At 46.3% G+C, this 5294-nt stretch overlaps 1 protein-coding gene across 1 annotated transcript in view; it reads left to right on the top strand.

The window, feature by feature from the left end:
• RECQL5 (RecQ protein-like 5) overlaps positions 1 to 5294 on the top strand; it is a gene marked incomplete at its 5' end in the record, with an annotated part of 36227 nt that overhangs the window by 17812 nt on the left and 13121 nt on the right. The gene's annotated exons all lie outside the window — the stretch shown is intronic.

Below are 5294 nucleotides of genomic sequence, written 5' to 3'. Positions count from 1 at the left end.
AGGAATGATCACCAGGAACTACTGTTACTGAAAATGTTATCAGTTTAGTCAAAGTTAGGTATCTCTGTTTTGCCACAATATTTGCTGTTCTTTTGCCCCGTAAGCAAGATTTCGGAAAGCACTGCAACAAACAAGCTTGCATGAGAGCTATCAAAATTCAAATTTGCTTCAGTCAGTAACTGGAATAGGATATTGTTGAGAAATATCCGTAGTTTCACCTAAAAGAAATGTTTGGACAGGTTAACATTTGGATGGATTATAACTCCTACGTCATTATGACATCAGAATGTACAGCCTATGCTGTCATAGTCTGTTTTATGGGACTTGAGCACTGCAATTTAAAATCCTAGTCTTGGTGGTAACACAAAGCCAAGTGACCAAGACAGTCCTTCCAGAACAGGCCAGCTAGTTCACTACCGCACATCTGGTTTGGTTACCCAAACAAATGGATGCTTGGAGTTCGGTTTTTCCAAACACACCGAGGACAGAGAGACCTTGGCTGTGTCTTTGCATGCTGGGCTTAAATACTGCAGTGCCAAGTTAAATTACATTTTGTATGTTTATGCAATTCAAAAAAGGTTTTCTTTGTTCTTTTAAATCCAAGCTAAGGAATAAAAATTGGAACCAGCTGGTTTCCTAGGGATGGGGGTGGATGGAAAATCTCCATCTACAGAAAGATCTCTGTGAAACTTAGCAGGGAGGCATGGCTTTTTGACCTGAGAAGGTCACTTTTGAGACTAGGGTTAACTAGCTCTTTCCAGATGATTGCCCCAAGTGAGCTGCTCCAGAAATGGCTGCTCTATCCTTCACACAGTGCTGCGGGGTTCTGTGTCAGCAGGTTTCCAGTTTTCTTTCCATTCCAGAGATGGCAGGGCAGGCAGAGGTGAAGTGATTTGTGTTTTCTGCTCTTGGCTCTAGAAGAAAAGCCTTTTTTTTATCAAAATAAGTATTTCTGGCTCTAACATTCTGAAAATGTTTGTTCCCTTTGGGAGTGTTTCTGCCTGCCCAGAAAGTCTCCTAGCAAGGAGTCTGCTGTAACCTTTTGTGCTGTGCTTTGGGCTGCACCGCAAGCAGCCAGTATGGAAGTTTGGAGTGCGGTATGTAAAATCACTGATGAGGACTGTAGGAATCCACGTGGACTAGCACAGTGCCCACCCTAAAACGGTAAGAGGACATTCCTCTGCCCATGGTACCCGATGGGGAGCTAAGTGAAGGAGTTTTTACTCTAAAACTTGCAAGGAATGTCGCATGTTTACCTTGGTCTGAACCTCTTCACGGACAAAGTTTAATGTCGGGGGCGCAGTCTCCAACCTGTGTGTGAGGGAGCAAACTTTTTTCTGCTGGACTGCACTTCTGGCTGCACGCTGGCTTCGAGGGCTCTTGCTGCTTTGGAATTTCTGCTTGTGGAGCATCGCAAGAGGGAAAAGAATAAACAGCTTACTAAAAAATGAGTAAAACTCCCCCAGGAATCCTAGTTATATTAATGGACTTTCATATCTTCCATTTTACTTGTGATGTGAAGTCTTTGGTCAGGACTAGTTTTGACTGTGATCTTTTTCTAGTTGATTTCAGCAGAACCAACATCTTGCGAGAGGTTAGTGTAAGGATGACTAGTGCTGCATGACTCAAGTTGTCTCATGCCTCTGCCTTATCTTCTCGTGTACAACACAACAGTGATGACGTTACTTACAAATTTCAGAGCTGTAAGAATTAACTCTTTTTTTATTATAATTCTGTATTTGTGTAAGCTCCCAGTCACCCACAGCAGCAAAGGCCAGGCGGTGCAGGGTGTTTGGTTGGAGCAGTGGCTGTAAGGATTATTATTGAAACGGGCAAGACTTGAGAGATTTACAACTTAAGGCAGTAGGTTCTTAACTGACAGTTTACTTTCTAAGACCTGAGTGCTGTCCTAGAGCCTAGAACATCCACGCCAGTTAGTACCTCACAGATTCTGGGGGGTTTGGAGCAAATACCATTGTCTGCCAGTGTTCTTCTCCATTGGGAATTTCTCCTTGCTCGTTGTCCTTCCTTGAAACCACATGCACTGAGGCCGAATCTACTGTGTGCCGTGAGTGGTTAGCCTTGGTTGAAAAGGGAGAGCGCAGAGTAATGCAGGGGGATGCCCGACATCCACAGGGGTGCTGCTCAGCTGCACAGGTTAGATAACCCCTTCAAACCAAAGCAGCGTGTCCTACTTTTACAGCTTCTGTAGATTTAGATTCCCAGAAAGTGCTAATGTCTTTAATGTTTTTAATGTGGATTCATCTCGCTGTGCCCGCTGAATAAAGCTGTGAAAATTGCCATAATAGCACTGAAATTGCCTTTCTGAACTGTTTTAATGGACTTATGCCATGGTGAAGCACTCAAAGAAGCTGGCTGCTCAGCCCTTTTGAGAATAAAGCCATTAAAGGGCCTCAGTATAGACATTCGAGAGAAAAGCCTTGGTCAGGGTTTCTTTGTGCTGTGAACTGGCTGTGTGTGGTGGCTTCAAGCAAGAAAAAGAGCTTTGGGATAACCTTGTAAGGTGGGGTCCCACATCCCTTGTCTGCCTTAAGCTAGTCAGGTTGCTGTAAGTATTTTGGACTTGATATAAATCGGTTGGGGTTTTTTTGGTCTCTTTTGGGTTTGGAAAGTTGTATGCTATCTGTGTGCCTGCACGGGTGCATCAAAAGCTGAACTGTAGGGAGTGGGTGAGCTAAAATTTACTGCTGAGGAATGTGGCACTAGTTTAGTCATAATGCTGGTGGCATTTGAGTAGCCTATTTCAGTGCAAATAACATGAATTTGAGTTCGTGGTTTAGCCCCAGGACTGAAGTTAGGCTGTCTTCCTGGCTGCCAGTAATGTTTACTGGCTGTGTGACGCTAAGTCATCCCATCCCACTGTTGGGTAACTTCATCTCTGCAAAGCAGCAGATCATGTAAGCACCATCAGGAGTCTGTGGTAATTGTTGCATGTCCAAGGCTCTAACGTGCTCTGAAATCTTTAGATAGAAAGTATCTTGCTCTCCAGGGTTCACTTCTCTTGACAGGCCCAATCGATCTGTTGGTTTCACTGTGTTCCCTCTGCAAAGTTTTGCCTGTGTGGGTTTGTTGCTACAGTAATCTAGAACAGGAGATGAAGCTTTGGAGGGGGGAATCTGTTGGTAGTGCCCTGAAGCTGCCAATGCCTCTAGTTCTAATGCAGCAAGTCCCAGTGAATGTCCTGGCTACCCTCCCCTGCGCCCCCTGCCCGCATCAGCAGTGCTCCAGAGACCTTACCAAGCAGGACCTCCCTGACATGCCCAAGCAAGCAGAACACCAGGGCACCCCTCTCATTGCAATGTTGTCTTTCTCCCGGTGCTGTGGCTGTGGATAAGGAAATACTTTGGACTCTGACAAGTCAAATAAGTTGGTTGAATTGGACCAATACAGGGATGGGAAGCCTGTGTGGATTGCGGTGGCTTATTGAGGTGGGAAATCTTAGAAGGCAATCCCAGCCTCATGGAAGAAGAGTGCTGAGCACCGGAAGGGGAGGGGATGTTTCTTATTCCGGTCTAAAACTTTGAAATAAACTCTGACTGTATTTGACCACTTTCTTAAGAACGTGAAGGCTCGGCCAGCTCCAAAGCCTACCAGCTTGTCCTTGGTTCCTGAAACGTGCTTCTGATTTCATACGGATAAGGCCTGCAGTGCTTCCTGTTCTAAACCAGTGCTGGCTGCTAGGTAGTGGTACGGTTCAGATGCATTCTGGCAGAACATGCAATAATTCCAGAATGACTGTTTATTGTTCTCAGTTTGTAATGTACTTCTGAGATTAAAAGGGCTATAGAAATGCAGTGGTATTGTATCAGTGCGCGGTTTTCCCTCACCATTGTTGATGCAGCGCTTGCTGCCATGACTGTACTTGACCAGCCACGTGAATCTTATCTATAGTTCACAGACAAGGCCTTTTTTCCTAAAACCGGACCAAATGGAGCCAGACAGATCTGTAATTCATTCCCAAGCAGATGAAAATAGTTTCCAGTATCAAGAGAATTCAGCCTTTTAACAGCACACACCCAAACTGGTAAATTGCAGCTCCGTGTCCTGGGAGAGAAGCTTTGACTTTGTTAACTGGTCTGGAAAAGGAGGCCACACATTCTTTCAGATTATAAAGCTGCCCTGACTGGGTAGCTCTTTGGCTGGGATACCTGGTCATCTCCACCACCCACTGTTTGGAGATTGGTTTTGAGGCAGCACTGTAAATGTTTCTTCCCTCACCCACAACCTAATATTAGATTAATTTTAAAAGACACCGAATGCCCTGCAATAGCAGTTCCAGTTGCCGAGGGCAACTGGCAATTGGGGCACTGGGCTGCGAGTCTTTACACCTCTACAGAACACCCTGGTTTTCTCTAGTCCATCCCACAAACAAGTCCACAAAGCCCCATGAGATAATTCCTCACTACTAGTCCATTTTAAGTGGGGAAACCAAAGTACAGAGCCATGCAGGGAAAGGAAAAGGTCAATTTTAAAAATAAACCTGTAGCTCTTCTACAAGAGAACTTTTTTTAGGGTGGCTGATGCTTGAATCTAGCCTGAAATTCTATTCTAATATTAGCAAAATACCATTTCCCAGGAAGCTGACAGAGGGGTAGCTGTGTGCCTGTGAAAGCCTTGTCAGTAGTTCCTTCACAGACAGACTGGGATCTCTCAGTGGTTTGGTGTTTGAGGTAAGGCAGCCAGAGACCCCGAGCCTGCTGGAAACACCTCCATCATCTTTCAGCCACCTCTGTGCCTCATCCTTGACTGGCCTCAGACTTGCAGGCATCAGCAATGACAAGTGGTTTGGAGATTTTGGACTGTGCTGGTCTCATCCTTGTGAAGATGCCACGTGAGTGTAGGAACTCAAAACTGAAGGCTACCACAGCTGCTTCCTCAGAAGAGCTGTTTTGACCCCCATCAGCTGTGGCTGTGCAGGGCAGTGGTGAGAGCCTGCATGGAGGCAAGGGGTGGGTGCTGCTCTCCTCCCCCAGCCCTCTTAGGGTGGCTTTGGTCCTGCTGTCCAGCTGCAGGCTGTGGGGGTCAGGACTTGTGTCACAGAGAGGATCTGCTCTATCAAACCTGCTGTGTTTTGTTCCTCCTCTCCCATAACTGCTTGTGCATTGCAGTCAGCCTGAGGCCCGTGCCCGGTGACAGCTGTAACAGAAGCCATGTCCTGCTGTTTTTATCCGGACATGTGTTTCACATTGCTTACCACCCCCTCGCCCCCCCGCGCATGTGTACAACACGGCTGCGGCTGGGCAAGACCCCCGCCACACCCGCCACGCTTTTCT

The sequence above is a fragment of the Buceros rhinoceros genome, unplaced genomic scaffold (genome assembly GCF_000710305.1).
Source record: "Buceros rhinoceros silvestris isolate BGI_N320 unplaced genomic scaffold, ASM71030v1 scaffold13670, whole genome shotgun sequence".
Lineage (NCBI taxonomy): Eukaryota > Metazoa > Chordata > Aves > Bucerotiformes > Bucerotidae > Buceros > Buceros rhinoceros.
Note: the sequence above shows the minus strand (reverse complement) of the source record. Positions and strands in the feature narration are given on the sequence as shown.